The 19,150-nt window shown below is 38.6% G+C and overlaps 1 protein-coding gene across 4 annotated transcripts in view; it reads right to left on the bottom strand.

Moving 5' to 3' along the window:
- The window catches only part of LOC111339228 (TNF receptor-associated factor 2), a 49,869-nt gene extending 30,788 nt beyond the window's left edge, over positions 1-19,081 (bottom strand). For 2 of the 4 annotated variants that reach the window (XR_016000666.1, XM_022945837.2), the window contains exon 1: positions 2,465-2,770. The gene's annotated coding sequence lies outside the window, so the exon portion shown is untranslated. Of the gene's footprint in view, positions 1-2,464; positions 2,772-17,517; positions 17,771-18,960 lie in introns of those variants that run through there. The other 2 variants (XM_088758756.1, XM_088758758.1) reach the window with 2 other exon arrangements.
- Between the last annotated feature and the right edge of the window lie 69 nt (positions 19,082-19,150).

Genomic DNA, 19,150 nt, shown 5'->3' with positions numbered 1-19,150 from the left:
CATTTTTGTTTAGTTTTTGTAAGAATAGAGTAAAGCACTCTCTTATGTTTGCTTGACATTTTGCCATGTGAGGTTTTCGCGTTCAGCCTTTGACGTCACTTCCTCAGAGTCTTGCGATCAACTTCCGGAACATGATCAAATAATGGCGGACGCGAAATCGTGAATGTAACGGCCCGAAAAAAGATATTTCTGGTGCTCGGTTTAAACTGAAATTTGGCACAGTAGGTGAAGGAGACACACTGAACACGAAAATGGAAAAAATTAAGTACGAAAATTTTGATCTCAGGCGCACTTTAAGAATGTCACTATGTTAAAAAAAAAAAAAATGGGTTCATTCTTTGCACTCAATTAATATGTGGGTCTTTTTAAAATTACTTTTCCCAACATTAAAAAGAGCACTGTCACGGCTCCGATGATGCTTGTTAATAAATTGCGTGACAGATCAGTCAAGTGATCGAACCGCGTTGAACGGTCATCGACTGTTCCAATGTATCAGATGTTTTCATGTCTATCATCGCAACACCGAGAAGTGTTCTGATAGGAAACGTCAACAACATGAAGCCGACTTAATAAGCAAAGGTCGCTTGTGAAAAGGAGAAAGCATAATTTCGCATGAAGCCAACTAACATGTCATGACGAGCCAAACACTTAAAGACGAGGTCAAGAGGTGAGTCACAGCAGATTTTGTAAACGTTTCTCGACCTATTTCTGTTACGTGTACCTCTACATTTTGCTCTGGTGCATATTTAACATATTCCATTCATTTTGCTTCGCTTAGCAATTTAGAGGAGCTTTACATTGAAAACTTTTAACTGCAAACATGTGAAGTGTTAATTACTTCAAAATGGCGGATACTGAAAATTGGCTTACTTCAGGAATGTCTTGTTGTATAGATACAAAATATCCCAGGGAAATAAAACGGTAGAAAGTTGAAGCTATCCTTGAACATGTCTCAGGAGATTTGCTGGTCGATTTCATTGCGTACCGCGGGCATTTTTGGCACGTTTGTTTGAAGTACCAATGAATCTATTTCAGAACAGTGCGGGTGCACTTGAAAAAAAATCATATTTTATTTTTAAGGAAAGGTTATGAGTTGGTTGTGCTGCCAATCAATTGCAGAGGCATCAGACGAATAGGATTCAGTGTGAAACTAATTTAAAACTTACGATGAACTGACTGGACAGCGCCGCCACGAATTATGACAATTTCAAAGGTTTTGTTCAAGAAAATATTGTAAACCGTTTCAAGTAGATTTCTCCTATACAAGCGAGAATTTTCACAAACGGACATTGCTGTCATGTGTATGGGACTAAAGCCTACCAATGGACAAAGTAGGAGCGAAATTGAATTTTGAGCTGTGTTCGCGATTTCTTTGATTTTTACTGACATTTACTCTTAAACTCTTTCTGTAAATTTTAACGAGGACTTCATGAAAGCTTTATCTTTCATATTGCTATTACTCGTTAGTTTTCCTCACTTTCTATCGGTAAAGATACAGAGGGAAAATTTTACAAACGTTTCTTATGTTCCCAGTCCCCCAACATCTTGCGTGGTTCATCACAGGGGGCCCACACAAGCGGCGTGTCTGGTCTTTGTTCGAAATATAAAGAAATGTATGGGAGAATATTGAAGAGTCGTAATATCGTAAACTTATATCAAGGAATGTCTATCTTAAGGCTCAAAATAAATGTAAACCTGCCTCACTTGCTGTGTATTGTCGTTTCTGTGGTTCTAAATGGCGAATTTGAGCGATTTGGTGGGTTTTGCGTCGACTGTTACGTATAGTATAGTAACAGTATAGTATAGTATAGTATAGTATAGTATAGTAACAGTCGACGCAAAACCCACCAAATCGCTCAAATTCGCCATTTAGAACCACAGAAACGACAATACACAGCAAGTGAGGTAGGTTTACATTTACTTTGAGCTTTAACTCAGACATTTCATGATATAAGTTTACGATAATAGGACTCTTCAATATTCTCCCATATATTCCTTTATATTTGAATAAACAACCAGACTCGTCGCTTGTCTGGGCTCCCTGTGGAGACATCGATAGAAAGTGATTTGCACAATTGAGTGCATGTTTCTCTCCTTTATACTAGCAGTAGGAGAACGCAAATGGCCAAAAACCACTTAAAAATGTAGATACGGGCTGCGAATAATCTTCGCTGAGTCTCAAAAAAAAAAGAAAACTAGATAGTAACCTACATTGTACTTGCACGGTAGTTATAACATAACCAAAGTAAAGCGCACGCTCTGATTCAAGAGGCTAGAGTCGCTCTCGGCTATCGCCTCGAGCGACTGTTACGCTTCTTTCGTGCTTAGCAACCTCCCGCGTGCATCCATAACTCAATTGTGTACGCTGTGGTGTTTACCATTTGTTAACTAGAAACCACTTTTATATTGACTGTGTGAAGGTTTGTAAAATTGTTAGACTAAATTGAATAGAGCGTATGTTTACCTGTAAGACTTCCTTCGAAGTGTAGAACTTGGAAACTTTATATCACGGGCTTGTCAGAGGAGCAAATATAAAAGCAATAAAGTGGTGAAATGATTCAACAAAGGCTAAAGGTTAGTTCATACGTGACGGTAACAGGACGCATTGACAATAAAAGCACCCGGGTGACGCACAAGTAACAGATTACAAAACGTACGTGTGAATTGTCATTTCGAATGATTCGTGCCTTTTCACAGGCATTCACTCTGATTGCAACTTTCAACGCTGGGGCGTCATTAAAATACATATGAAACTTATTAAACTGTTAGTAAAATATTTTGTCGCCATTTCAACATTGCTTCAAGTCAAGAAGGAAAAATATGGAGTGAAAATATATAAAAAACAATGGAGAGAATGTTTTTGTACCTATGGATAAAGTCCTCTAAGGTTTAGGAATCCATTCCTTTAGCATGATATATAATTGAATATAATTGAATATAATTGAATATAATTGAATGTAATTGAATTTATTAAAAACTAAATCATTGGATAATGCAATTCAAGACTTTTATTGGCTTAGCCATTATGGTATATCAGCCAATATACCATAATCTACAAATATGGCAAGCGTACGTGTCAGCTTAAAATTAAAAGTGAGCCAAAAATTTAGTAAAATTTAATAAAATTTAATAACTTGATTTAACGTTTTTAATAAGACAATTATTCCACTCGCTCTTGTTGGATATGAGATGATTATAGCTAACTTGGCGCTACGTGCCTCGTTGGCTATCTATCATCTCATATCCAACGCGCGCTCGTGGAATAATTGTTAAATAATCGAATATAATCGAATATAATTAAACATTATTTATTATAATCAAACAAATACTCTTGCTCGTCAAAACACATCACTCGACCGAACATCCCCCAACTAAAACTGGGGAATATCTGAAGATATATCCAAGTGATATTCCCCATTCAAAATTTAATTCAAAATGAGAAACGTTGTGTGTTTGTTACAAAAGAAGGAAAATTTTCTTTTTTTGTTCATTAAATCGTATCAGAGAACGCTGAAGAAAGAACATCTCACACCTTAAACGGTAAGATGTTCTCCAGTACAAAATTCAAAAGAAAACATCTCAAGCGAGGCCAGAAAGGCTAATTTAAATTTCAACAAAAGAATATTAATCCAGCAGCCATTTATGAAAGTGGTCAATATCGGCTCCCGTTATTCGCGCACGTCAGCAGCGTACACCCATGGGCAAATGGGGGACGCTAAATTGACCAATCAGAGCGCGCGCTTTACTTTGGTTATGTTGTAATATCTGTTCCGAGATGCGAGCAGTTTTCCGAGAGCAAAGTTCGAGCGGAAAACTGTTACCTTCGAGCTGCTATAATCACCTCACGCGAAGTGACTATATTAATCAGATGTTCCGTTTTACACCAATCAGAAGTTTCATGATAATTTTAATGTATGTTAATGTTCATACATTTTATGCAAACACAGATGTTTTGAGGTGAATTGAAAGTTGTTGTTTTGAGACTTTTCTAGTTAAGCCTTTTGTTTTGTTAATCCTTGCCTGTTGCGCCTACGTGTTGTTTTCTTAGATTTATATTTTTTTTTGCTCAGCTCGCGGATTTCCTTGTTACCGTGTTAGACAATGAGACAGCCTTTTTTTCACAGGTGGTCGTGTTTGCGTTGGTAAAGCTGACCTTGAGTTCTACATACACTGAAGTTCCTGTTTGTGCGCGCAATTCCTGCGCGCAGCTGTAAACGTTCAATTGGTTCCTTGTGCTCGATAAGTGCTTCGGTGAGGGCCAATCAGTTTCCCCCTTTTTTCAAAATAAAGGAATACACTATGGAAACTCCCATGGTCAGCTAACCCAAACATGTCTCTGATTTTTGCATTTAATACGTGGGCACTCCTTGCTAAGAGTAGAAAGAAAAAGTAGTAGTAGAAGAAGGAAAATAGGACCAATAACAGCAGCAATAGAAGAGAATAAAGAAGAAAAGTAAACTGAGATTCTTGGTACTTCTCGTTAATTCAGCCAAGCGAGTTGGTAAAACCCCCCAACACAGAGTCATGCAGTTCCGCACATCTTTCGTAATCAATCCTAAAAGCACGGATTAGTGAAAACTGCTGTCGTGAGATTGTCACGCGCACAGTACATTAAGCGGATGAGTTTAAAGAGATGACTCAGGCTGAGTATCCCCCTAATTAAAGAAACAAGTGTCATCGGTTCGAGGTATAATATACTTCCTAACTTAACTACTGGCGCAATTTATTTTTTCCATCATTGATCCAAATAACTTTTAATTCTATTCTAGATTTTTAATTGGGGAAATCAATTAAACTCATTTCGGTTCCCCGTTCAATTTATCTCCGAAAGCTGTAGAGCAACTCAAGAATTTACAAAAAAATGTTCACACAACACGAAATTCTTTAATCCATTAGATAAATGTCAACATTTTTAGTGTATCACAAACTGATGAAATTGTGAATTACATCAAATAGTGTTTTTAATTTATAACTTAATACACAGACACAAAAGCATCCAACGGAGATGATGGAGGGATACAATGACCCTTCTGCGTAGCTATCTTACCCTTTTTATTGTTCATATAATAAGCGTTTTCTAAGAACCACGAATTCGAGCTTACTTAAACGTGTTTATTGACCTTAAAACGGTTGAAGTCAAGAGCGAATCAAGCCTAGGCCTACGGCTTAATTTCGCTGAATGAAACATCTCCTGTGGTTGAAAAGAAACTTCCCTAACCTTGTTATCGAACAAGATGGATGCTGAATCTATTACCTTTATTGAATCTTTCAGCTACTTGCGACCATTTGTACTTAAAAAGTTTAAATCAACAAGCATTCGACCAGTTAAGACCTTTGATCTCGTTTATCCTGAAAACACGCAGCATTATCCCATTCTTGAGTAAAACATGTGATATCTTACAAATATCTTGCAAGATATCGGGTGAGCTACAGCGTTTTGACATGAAATAATAAGGTCAATTGGGTTTCATGATTGTTTGCACTTACCTATGCAACCGACAAATCGTTTCTTGGTCGTTTGTAGGTAGGCTGCTGTAAAACTTTTTATAAGCTTAGTCAAGACATATCAAAAATCTTAAGTGGTAGGCTTCTTTTGGCACCTACATAATTTCTCCTATCATGTGACCAACTTCCACACAATCCACTAAAATTATCGCACCCTCTATTACAATATTCTTCAAAAGCCATCAACCATGTAATTTGTTTAGATGATCTACATGTGTATAAACACAAACCTTGAATCATTATCAAATTTTATAAATTCACTTTAAAAGGGTCATTAAGTCATCCATTCACACGCAGATTCTAATGTTAGCACTAATCTAATGGTGTAACGTCCAAAGTGGGTCGAGCTTCATTCACTACCGTGATGAAAGCTACATCCATGAGGAAAATTCCACATAATCTAGTCCGGAATCTGATTATAGAATCACTCACAATTACAATTGGCTGAATCGATTTAATTATCACAAATTAAGCTGGCTCTTAACTGCACTTCTATATTTCAAGATTTTCCGGTTGGTGGTGTTGCTATGGTAATCTTAAACATAAAAAATCCCTGACAACAAGTTTGGAAAAGATAGGAAAAGGACACAGACGAAAAAGTTTCGATCCTTGAAAAAAAAGGCTGGTGTTTAAAACAAAGAAATCAATTTGAGCGACAATGTCATCACCCTGAAATAAGGTGGAAAGCTACTTCGCTTTTTTCAACCTTTTTTTTCTCTGCTTCATTCTTTGTCAGCGATGACCTTTTCAATAATACTCGAGCAAAACTTTCAGCAATTCATCCTAAACAGTGCAGAAAGTTGAAATCAAATTGGTTGACAGGTAAGACTCGAAAGCAAAACAAAACAGAAGACATGCGAGGAGAAAGAAACGACGTTTTACTTCTGAACAAAACACCCAACAAAGGAAAAACATCCAGCTAAAAGTTTTGGATACGAATGCATGAAACGGAGGAGTAAGAAAGACGAAGAAGATTACGAGCGAGATAGCTTTCATGTCATGGTTACTGCTGTCGAACTACACCTAACGGAGAAAGAGAACAAACGCTCGATTATTCCTGAGGAGGCAGACGACTCCGGCAACAAGGCAAAGGCAAGTGGCCGAACCGGTGAGCCTTAACATGAAATAAAAACAGCTAAAAAGGCAGAACAGTCGCATTTTTTATTGTATATTATTAACTAGTAATTGCATGCTTTTTTTCCTCGTGTAAATTGAGAAAGATCAGCGGTCGCTCTACGGGCTCGTGCAATTTGGTTAAGCTTCGAAAAATTTACTCGTGCTGATTTATCCCAAATTGCACTCGAAATCATGAGATTATCTATACGAAAAACTAATTTCGCTCGAACTTGTACCTTTGGCACGAACTTGACTCGTGCCATAACATATTTTTCAACAGTGTTCGACTAACTTCAAAGTTTGGTGCAAGTATCTTGGTGCATCCATTTGTGAGAGTTTTACATCCTTGCACACTTGCAGTAATCAGATTTCAAATTAGTTTCAGTTTCCGATAGGCTGGTGTGATCTACCATTTGAGGAGCGTGCAACAGCTGTACAAGATGTCAGCGATTCCGCGAAAACAGTAGAAACATAGCAGCGTAGGAACATAGGAGCATGATTGTTAAGTAAACCCACGTTTGTTAGGAAATTAGTGCCCACGAATCGTTGTAGGACGTGAGCAAGCCTTGATTCCTATACGGGATTATGTATCTGGGTGCAGATTTCCTTGGCTAATAAATGTAGCGATTTTTGTGACCTTAAGTTATAATGGAGTAGAATATATAGATCTTGGAACGGAACGTGTAATGTTGAATGGTTGACAATAAAGCCTGAATCAAGTGAAAGTATACAGTCCAAGATTACTGAACCAGCATGTGCGGGAGTTCTAAGTAACGCAAGTGGAAAATTCTTCGAAAGACACTTTAAACGCCAAAAACAACGGCAAAGATTTTTTTCTGACATTATCAAATTTTACGTATGATGCACGATCCTCGCAGTAGAGAGCGCTTTTTATCTGATTTATCATCACGGGTTTATTACGAATCAACTTAACGGTCTGCTCCCAGTTGGCTTGTTAGCCGGCTCAATTGGTAGAGCGCTGCACTAGTATCGCAGAGGTCAGTGGTTCGAATCCCGTACAGGCCTGATTTTTTTCCACGTCTGATTTTCGCTATTGCAGAAATAGCGCTCTCTACTGCGAGGATCGTGCATCATACGTATCTAATACCGCCGTTCAAAATATATGAACTTCATATATTCATTGTATCTAAAATTCAGATTAACAAACTGGTTGCTCCGTTTTAAGCCTTTATTTTTCGCTGCGCGGTTAAAGTGGAGGAACTTAAACCGCGCAATTCTCGACTAGTATTCCACAAACTTCACGTCGAGAAGGAAAAGTTCCCACGCTTTTGCTTCAAGAAAATGTTAGTGTCAAACTAACGGAATATTCACTTAGATACTTACTTAAAATCTTGCTTACTGAAAAAAAAAAACACTTGCCGAGTGAACGTGCTCTCAAGACTTACGGCAATTCGGGTAGCTGTCCGCGATTTCAGCTTTTATTTCACAGTTTTTGCTTAGTTTAAGTGTTTTAAGCTCTTTCTGTAAATTTTAACGAGGACTTTATGAAAGCTTTATCTTTCATATTGCTATTACTCGTTAGTTTTCCTCAAACCTCGGCCCAGTTTCTCTGTGCCGTTGCTTTCATTCGGCTTTTCATTCCCTTATATTTATGTCACAAAAGCAATATACCACACTTTCTATCGGTAAAGAAAGAGAAGGAAAAGTTTACAAACGTTTCTTGTGTTCTCCCAACATCTTGCGTGGTTCATCAGCTGGCAAGCCTGGTTCCAAGTTTGATCAGTCACGTTTTCAAAAACTTCTACAACATATATTATATATAAGTATATATATATAAGTATATATATATAAGTATATATATAACTGCAGACAGTACTGTCTGCAGTTAGATATAGTACTGTCTGCAGTTAGATATAGCTCTTTGGCATACAAAGCTTTGCTTTCATGTCCAAATTGAGCACTCTAACTAGGATGAGTCATTGCTCTGCAATTGCGCATGCTCGCTAGTGTACTCTAGTTTGAGCACTCTGGCATGACTTAGACGATACCACAAAGGTTGGATCGTTTGGGGTGACCATATTGGTTCTCCTCCATCCTAGCATTAGCACTGCACTGATGAGGCCCAGAAGGCCGAAACAGTACTGTCTGCAGTTATATATATATATATATTTTTTTTTTTTGGAAGTGGAAGAACAAACTGAGGCATATTAGCTGCTTCCTTAAGTCTTGGAGAAGAGAATGGATGAAAAAAAAAAGAGGCTGATCGTGTTTTCAACCTCTCTTGCTCTCTAGTGGCAATGAGATTCCTGTACCTACAATATATAGCGAGAGACATCGATAGAAAGTGATTTGCACAACTGAGTGTATGTTTCTCTCCTATACTAGCAGTAGGAGAACGCAAATGGCCGAAAAAACACTCAAAAGTGTAGATACAGGGGCTGCGAATGATGTTCGCTGAGTCTCAAAAAAAAAAAAAAGCTAGACAGTAACCTACATTGTACTTGCTCGGTAGCTAGAAACCACTTTAAAACTCATATTTGTATGAAGGTTTGTAAAATTGTTTAGATTAAATTAAAGAGAGCTTGTGTTTACCTGTAAGCCTCCCCACGAAGTGTAGAACTTAGAAACCCAATATCATGGGCTCGTCAAAGGAGTAAATATAAAAGCAGTAAAGTGGTGACGCACAAGTAATAGATTACAAACGTACGTGAGAATTGTCATTTCAAATGATTCGTGCCTTTTCACAGGCATCCACTCTAATTGCAACGTTCAACGCTATGGGACGTCATTAAAATACATATAACACTTATCAACTGTTAGTAAAATATTTTGACGCCATTTCAACATTGCTTCAGGTCAAGAAGGAAAAATATAGAGTGAAAATATATAAAAAAAAACAATGGAGAGAATGTTTTTGTACCTATGGATATAGTTCTCAAAGGTTCAGGAATCCATTCCTTTAACATGATACATAATATATTATAATTGAATATAATTGACCATTATTGATTATAATCCAACAAATACTTTTGCTCGTCAAAACGCATCACTTGACCGAATATCCCCCAACTAAAACTGGGGGATATCCGAAGATATATCCAAGTGATTTTCTCCAATTTAAAATTTAATTCAAAATGAGAAACGTTGTGTGTTTGTTTTTGTCCCCTACCAATTAAACTCATTTCGGTTACCCGTTCAATATATCTCTGAAAGCTGTGCAGCAACTCAAGAATTTACAAAAAAATGTTTACACAACACGAAATTCTTTTATCCATTAGATTAATGTCAACATTTTTAGTGTATCGTAAACTTATGAAATTGTGAATTACATCAAATGGTCTATTTTTTAATTTAGAACTTAGTAGACAGACACAAAAACATCCAAGTGAGATGATGAAGGGATAAAATGACCCTTCTGCGTAGCTATCTTACCCTTTTTATTGTTCAGCCAGAAGACAGTTGAACTCCAACAAATTTACATAATCAGCGTTTTCTAAGAACCATGATTTCGAGCTTACTTAAACGTGTTTGTTGACCTTAAAACGGTTGAAGTCAAGAACGAACCAAGCCTAGGTCTACGGCTAAATTTCGCTAAATGAAACACCTCGTGTGGTTAAAGGAAACTTCCCTAACCTTGTTATCGAATAAGATGGATGCTGAATTGGCGTAGTGGTGAGAGCGCTAGCCTTCCACCAATGTGTCCCGGGTTCGATTCCCGGACCCAGCTTCATTGGATTGAGTTTGTTGATTCTCTACTCTACTCCGAGAGGTCTTTCTCAGGGTTCTCCGGTTTTCCCCTCTCCTCAAAAACCATCATTTGAATTTATTTTATTTAGAAGTTTATTTGCTTTACACACGACCCCACAAGCTGTTCAGCTTTGAAACATTATCGTGTTTAAATAAAGGTGTTATTATATTATTAATATCATATTAACTTTATTGAATCTTTCAGCTACTTGTGACCATTTGTACTTAAAAGGCTTGAATCAATAAGCATTCGACCAGTTAAAGTGCACCTGACCCCTAAATATATTTTTCACTTAAAAAAATCTTCATGCTTTGGTGAGTATTTCTTCGAAAAAATTGTTGGATTTGGTTAAATCCTCAATTTTTTATGGCCCGTTGAAGTCGAGATCCGAATGGACCACGACCGCGTAAATGGGGATCTGGGCAGAGTAGACTTGTGACGTCACTGCGAGAAGACGCTGAAGGAATTCTCAGCCAGTCGTCGATTTGCGAAAGCCTTTCTAGCACGAGATTCATTCTATTCGGTCTTCGTAGCCTGTGATATTCATTTACAACGTCTTCCGAATCATCGGACATGGAGACGAGCTTCGACTCAGACGACTCGGAAATGAATTTTATCGCTGGATACGAACTTTAAGACGAAGGGTAGTCATCCCGCGTTTCACCATTATCACCAGAAATTTCGAGCGATTCAAGCGATGACGATGCTGTTTATACTGATGAACCACTGGCTTATGCAGAATGGTAGAAAAATACCTAGAAGAAATGAAGGCTAACGAAGAGCTCGAATGAAGCCTTGAGGACCGGTTACGGGGCAATGTAGAACTGACGGAATGGTGAGATTCGCTGGTTTCTCCCTTATATACATATTCGCGTGAGCTTTAGTTATGCATTACATGTGTTGGCACGATTGCTTCTGGCGCTATTGTGTATGTATTTCTTGGATGATTTTTCTGCTAACATAAATTTGCTGAACTTTATGTGCAAGTGTGGAAATTGCAACGTCGCTTTGTTACAAAACATCAGTGGATGTTACTGTTGTTGTGAACTGGAAGGCTGCGAAGAATCGATCAAGAGTGACACCATCATACAAGATCTTGCCCCTGATGTTAAACACGAAGGCGCGCTATAAAAGGAGCCACTGGACCATTTGTCAATCAACCGTCGTGTGATGAAGAATTCTTAGAGTCAAGTCAGCTTGAACTACAGCTACTCAAAAGCAGTGAACAGCGGGCGCATTCCTCAAAATTGTTTTATGTCTTCATCACAATACAACAATTTTTGAGATTTGTATTTCCTTTCTCCAATGGAAACTGTGTTTATTTGTGGCGGTAAATTTGAGATCGAAGTAGGCGGTTCGCACGTTACCTCATGCCACCATGCTGGTGGAAGTAAACAATAGATATCTCATTAGCTCCTTTTTTTCGTCTACCAGCATTTAAATTTGACCCGCACACGTCAACAGTGAGTGACAAATGAGCCTAGGTCTTCCCAGGGAAGACTTCCTTATTTAGCGCGCCTTCGTGTTTAACCTGACCTGTATCACTGAACACCCAGGATTTCATCCCGTTTGTCTTCAGAAGTGGAGTCTGAGATTAGCTGCGGACAAGTTCAAAACCAAAGTGAAGGAATGGTATCGGCAGACGGGAAGCGAAGAAAGGTTAGTAATATTTACTGCTAGTTAGTGTGATTCCTTTTTGAGTTTAACAAAACATATCGCACCTGGATTTTCAAGTTATGAAGTTCGAAATAGTCTCGTTTGAAAACTGACGCATGAAAAATATCCCAATGTTTGAAAAGTGGCTTTTGTCGTCTGTCGATTGACTTTGTTGGGAGTCTACGGGAAACCACCACCATTCTTTTGCCTCGATTACTCAGGGGTTGTTCGTCCTCTGCTTCATGTACTTCAGTATGAACTGTCGGGAAAGCGGTAATTCCGAAGCTGTCTCGCTCTAAATACGGATTTGATAGAGTTTTTTGGTCCTTCAACAACGTGTAGTTTCGAACAAAATCATCTGGCTTGAAATGCTTCGAGCATATCACAGAACTTTTCGATGGCTCCCATTTAGCACGTTTCAGTCTCATAAAATCTATCCATCTCTTCCTTCGTTTCTTCGCCTCTGGACGCTCATCGCCGTAAAACGGTATCGTATGGAGCGCTATTCCATTCTCCAAGCTTCTGACGTTACTACAACCCCCAACAACACATCTGTGCGGCATATTTGCGACCAATATCGATCTAACCTTCCAAACACAACCAGTGAACTGTGTAAATTGGCGCGAAATACAGATTGTTGGGTTCTCGAAGTGACATCACATTAGTCGCCAGACTCTTGATCCTTGAAATGCGGTCGTGAGCCAAATGGCGGTGATTTTAATGCGATTTTCCATACTTGAACGGGCCACAAAAATTCAAGGATTTGACCAAATCCAAAAATGTTTTCGAAGAGATACTCACCAAAGCATGAAGATTTTTTGAAACGAAAAAAAAATTTAGGGATCCAGTGCACTTTAAGACCTTTGATCTCATTTATCCTGAAAACAGACAGCATTATCCCAGTCTTGAGAAAAACATGTGATATCATACAAATATCTTGCAATATATAGGATGAGCTACAGAATTTTGACATGAAATAATAAAGTAAATCGGCTTTCATGATCGTTTGCACTTACCTAAGCAACCGACAAAACGTTGCTTGGTCGTTTGTAGGTAGGCTGCTGTAAAACTTTTCAAAAGCTTAGTCAAGACATATAAAAAAATTTTACGTGGTATGCTTCTCTTGGCACCTACATAATTTCTCCTATCATGTGACAAACTTCCACTAAAATTATCGCACCTTCTATTACAATATTCTTCAAAAGCCATCAACCATGTAATTTGTTTAGATAATCGACATGTGTCTAAACACAAACCTTAAATCATCATCAAATTCTATAAATTCACTTAAAAAGGGCCATTAAGTATTGTATTGTAATCGTTATTTAAACACGATCAATTCATCAGCCTATAAAAATACATATCACATACGCTAACATATTTAAAATTAAAACTACATACTATAACACTAAAGCTGTTTTCCGTGAATGCCGTGCGTTAGACTTTAAAAATGTCATTGATCTTACGTTTAAATAACCCCAGAGACTCTGTGTTCCTTATATCGCGTGGTAAACTGTTCCATAATGTGGCGCCATTGTAGCTAAAGCTGTTTCTGTAATAATTAGTGCGCGGTAGTGGAACATTAAGCTTATTTTCAGAGTCCCTGAGGTCATAAGCAGAGTCACGCCGCGTAAACTTTGAATATAGATACCTTGGAGCTAGCCCGTGCAGACATCTAAACATCATGGTGGCTTTATGGATTTCCTGCTGGCGTGCAAGATTTTTCCACCCTAAAAACTCGAGTAGCTCAGTTGCATCAGCATCATAGTTAGAGAATGTCAACACACTGGCTGCTCTATTCTGCAATTTCTGCAGTTTGTCTCGTAGCGTTTTCCCACAGCTACCCCAAACAATGTCACAGTAATCAAAGTGAGGTTTTACTAAAGCTTGGTAGATGAGATGTAAGGTTGATGCTGGGATCAGGTGCCTAATTCGCTTTAGGGCCTAGATACCAGAGGCGATCTTTTTCGTTAGTTTTTCGATGTGACTATGCCAATCGAGTTTATCGTCTATTATTACACCAAGCGATTTTGTAGCTGAAACCTGGCTCACTTGAGTATTGTTCATTCTAATTGTTGGTGAAGCTGTGAGAGTATTCAGTCTCTGCCTCGACTCTATTAGCATGAATTCGGTTTTAGTCATGTTCAACGTGAGTTTGTTCCCTTGTAGCCAGTTGAAGACGTTTTCTAGGTCTTCATTTAGACAAAACTGAACGTTCTCAAGATTGCTTCCCGCATATGTGAGGTGCGTGTCATCGGCATACATTCTCGGTTTACAATTTGATAAGCAATTTGGAAGATCGTTGATATATAATAAGAACAGTAATGGACCGAGGATGGTCCCTTGAGGGACGCCGCAAGTCAACGAGTAGCTACTGGATAGCGACCCGTTGACAGAGCATTTTTGTGTTCGGTTTTCCAAATATGACTGAAACCATCTGAAAGATTTTCCATGTATACCATAATAGTTTAGTTTCGATAGAAGGATCTGATGATCAACAGTGTCAAAAGCTTTTTTCAAATCTAGAAAAATGACTCCATTGATTTTCTCGTTATCAATATTATATGCCCAAGAATCTGTCGCTTCCAACAAAGCTGTTACAGTTGAATGATTAGCACGAATCCCTGATTGGTTTTGACATAAAATATCGTGCTCTTCCAAATAGGCATATAACTGTTCATAAACTATCCTTTCAAACACCTTCGCCATTATTGGAATCACCGATATTGGGCGGTAATTGTTAGCATCACCGCGGTCACCCTGTTTATAAAGAGGGCCATTCACACGCAGATTCTAGTGTTTTCACTAATCTGATGGTGTAACGTTCAAAGTAGGTCGAGCTTCAATCACCACCGTGATGAAAGCTGCATCCATGAGGCAAATTCCACATAATCTAGTCCGGAATCTGATTATAGAATCACTCACAATTACATTGGCTGAATCGAGTTAATTATCACAAATTAAGCTGGCTTTGAACTGCACATCTACATTTCAAGGTTTTCCGGTTGGTGGTGTTACTATGGTAATCTTAAACTTAAAAAATCACTGACAACAAGTTTAAAAAATATACTGACAAGGTCACAACGAAAATTTTTCGAGCCTTCAAATAAAAAAAGGCTGGTGTTAAAAACAAAGAAATCAATTTGAGCCACAATGTCATCACCTCTGAAATGAGGTAGAAAGCTAATTCGCTTGAAACTTTTTCCTCTGCTTCATTCTTTGTCAGCGATGTCCTTTTTAATGATACACAAGCAAAAATGTCAGCAATTCATCCTAAACAGTGCAGAAAGTTGAAACTGAGTGCAAAAAGTTGAAATCAAATTGGTTGACAGGTAAGTCTCGAAAGCAAAACAAAACAAAGGACAGGCGAGGAGAAAGAAACAACGTTTTAATTCTGAACAGAACACCCAACAGAGGAAAAACTAGTAAAACGCGGACCTTATTCGTAAAGGTAATTAAAAGGCTTCCGAGCAAATTTTGAAACATTTTTTTGCTAAGTAACCGTCATGATATGACACCTGTCAATTGAAGAGGAAAGAAGCATACGCCTTTGAATAAACAAAAGTACTGGTGTAACAAACACACACAAGTTAAATGATCATGCGACGATTTTCTCGTAAAAAGAAAAACACTTAGAGATCCAACGGACTGAAGTATTTTTTATTTCCAACGGAGATTAATCTTCGAGGATTTACCTCTGTTCCGTTTTAAAATGTCACGGAAAGTTAAATTGTAAGTGAATGCGAATATGTGTTATAGAGTTGTCAGTCTGCTTGTTTGTTTTCTGAATGGCGTGTGTAAACCGGTTTTTCTTCCACCGAAAAGACTCTTTCTACCTAGACACAAGGAGATTTAATGCGACTTTTATTCATCGAATTCCTGCGTTTCTGCTCTGAAATTTAAGACGAAAGTTTATTTTAGGATTTTGAACTGGTGCTGAATAAAATTCTTTCTTAGCCTAAACTTATAAAATCGTTTGTATCGGGCGCATGTCAAACCCATTTGAAGCTTAAAGGTCAAACAGGGATTGTCACTCACTAAATTGGCGCGCCATTAAGTCTTGTGATCGCCTTCGTATGAAACTGTTTTTGTTGTTGTTGTTGTAGTTGTTGTTAAGTCCGCGTTTTACTAGTCCGCGTTTTACTAGTCCTCGTTTTACTAGTCCGCGTTTTACTAGTCCGTGTTTTACTAGTCCTCGTTTTACTAGTCCGCGTTTAACTAGTCCACGTTTTACTAGTCCGCGTTTTACTAGTCCGCGTTTTACTAGTCCGCGTTTTACTAGTCCGCGTTTTACTAGTCCGCGTTTTACTAGTCCGCGTTTTACTAGACCGCGTTTTACTAGTCCGCGTTTTACTAGTCCGCGTTTTACTTGTCCGCGTTTTACTAGTCCGCGTTTTACTAGTCCGCGTTTTACTAGTCTGCGTTTTACTAGTCCGTGTTTTACTAGACCGCGTTTTACTAGTCCGCGTTTTACTAGTCCGCGTTTTACTAGTCCGCGTTTTACTAGTGCAGTCCAGTCCAGTCCAGTCCAGTCCAGTCTACGATATACCATATGCCGCTTCAACGATCGATCCACATTTTGTCGAAAGGTCAGCCTCAACGAGCAATCCACACTCTGAATCTATGATTGCAAGCTTTTCTTTCAGGCACATGTAACTCAATGGTCGAATTATTTACCTCAACGGGCACTGCTCGAAATCAATCGATATTTCAACATACAACGAGGAACAGACAGGGAACGATTTATAAGATCAATTGTTCCGACTGCCAAGCCTCCTACATCGGTGAGACTGGCAGAAACCTCACAACAAGACTGACTGAACACAGACGGGCGACGAGGAAAGGTGATGTCAGCAATCACACTGCTGAACACCATCGACTTACCAACCACAACATTGACTGGGACTCTGCGCAATGCCTAACCTACAGCACTGACTATTTTCAACGACTGACTCTGGAAAGCTGGTTTACTAACTTAGAACAGACTCCCCTAAACAGATGTCAACAACTAGCCGCTCCATACAAACGACTCATTCACGACATAAACATCGCGAACGACCGAAAAAGAAAGACCTAACTTTACCGACAGATCGAAACAGACCAATCACGACCGAATTACGTCACTTGAGTCTTACAGCCAATAACATCACGGCAAAACCAACCGATCATTTCACACGAACTGGAATAAGAACCTTCTACTGACAACAATCATTCACTTGACTCTGATGATGACTTCCGCACAGGTTGTCGAAACGTCAGTCACTACCACCGACAACAGTCCTTCTCAGGACTACACTCACTCGGACGATCAGACTACACCTTCACATTTTACGTGATGTCATCACAGGGGCCCCGGATATAAAAAACACAATCGACTGCGCATGTCTCCGATCTTACATCCAACAAATTTTGGCTTTTTCTCGCTATTGTAAAGAATAGGCTGCTGCCTCGCAAGGGCTCGCCAGCAAATATTAATAAAAAATCAAAAGGAATGATAAAAGCGAAGAGTATAACGTATGAAGTCTCCTTACCTTTTTCCCGTAGCCGCTCTCTCGTTTACGGTCCTTTTAACGCTGTTTTGGCGACTTTCTTTGTAACGCGTGTGGTACAACCAGTCAACGGTAATGATAGAAAAACACAAGGCTGGAAACTTCAACCGGTCTCGAACACCAACCGTCGCCACTCGAAGGCCGATAAATTCCATAAAAGTCGACCAATCTCCCTCAAATTTCCACCCGCGAGAGCGATTTGCTAATGCATACCCGTTCGAGTGGCTTGAGCCACCTGTGAGACAAATCGTTCGATATGATTATTTATTATCCAACTACACTTAGACGAGTACAAATAACGCCATAGACGAGTACAAATATCACGCGGTATTTGTACTCGTCTATTGTAGTGTACCGGTTAAACAGGTTTTCTCGCATCGCGCAAGCGAAGAATTGGATTGTAGTTACGAAAAAAAAAAAGTGGCGGACAATTTTAATCATATTTCCGACAACGAAGAGTCAGAATGGCTGGCAAATATAGATCAAAGTTTATTAGATGAATCGAACGAAGAAAAACAACTTGACGACCAGAAAATTTCTTCATTTAATGAAGAAAATAGAAACAGCAACACGACAACGCGCCAATTCCGTTCCGCTTCGCATACTTCTGTCACGCACTCCCTGTAAATAAGTATCCGCGAAATTCGCCCGCACTGAAATAACAGTTTGGCGTGTTGGATAATAAATAACTTATTACACGTTTTGCTGTGTGGTATCGCTGAGTATTTTTACTCGTTATTTTACCTTGATAAATACGGCACAACTCGTAAAAATACCCAGCGATACAACTAAACGCCTAATAAGATATATGTACTCAATTTCAGGAATGTGTCGATGTTATCGAGACTGATATCAAGTCGTACACGGAAGCATTAACAAAATTCCCTATATAGCTATCTCGTGAGGTGCTTAAGCTGTACAAAGGAACGTGAGAAAAATATTTCTGTCATATTACTTGTCTCTAACAGAATTTTAGAAAGCTTCTTTCGAAAACCAATCGCGCGTCACTTTTAAATCCTATTGTCGTCCGAAACCTATTTTTAAAAAAAGGGGGAAGGAGAACCGAGTCTTTTACAGTGAGAGAAATTATATATCCTACCAAACTGCAAACTTCTAGAACTATCACAGTGGTAGCGACGAGCCATTTTATCAGACCAAACGGAAGTAAATGAATCGTTCAGTTTCGTTTGGCCCCTTCTTCTTTCATAATCATGATATGAACAGTACAAATTGGTTCATGTTGGCGTCTCATTAAACGTTTCATATTCAAACTTTCAGTTCAGAGATCCGAAAGAGAGATGACTTTCAGCACATAATGTTACAGCTAGATAGCTTGTGGGTCCTCTAGTATGTAGAATAAGTAATCAACTATGAAATTAAAACCATCGAAGATATGAATCGTCTTATATCAATCTGTTTACGTACCTTTGCATAAAAATCGTGGCGCACTTTTCTTCGGGTAACTTAAACTGATGTTATACAGCAAGAATGATTGTAACTTATTTGATCGTTCATTCAGGCATAGAAGTATCCGTTTCAGCTAAATTTCCGGTAGCAAAACTGAAACGCTTATTACTATAAAAGGAATGCCATTATTGAATGGTACAAATGCTCT

The sequence above is a fragment of the Stylophora pistillata genome, chromosome 4 (genome assembly GCF_964205215.1).
Source record: "Stylophora pistillata chromosome 4, jaStyPist1.2, whole genome shotgun sequence".
NCBI classification, from domain to species: Eukaryota; Metazoa; Cnidaria; class Anthozoa; order Scleractinia; family Pocilloporidae; genus Stylophora; species Stylophora pistillata.
The sequence above is the reverse complement of the archived record's forward strand: the minus strand, read 5'-3'. Positions and strand labels throughout refer to the sequence as shown.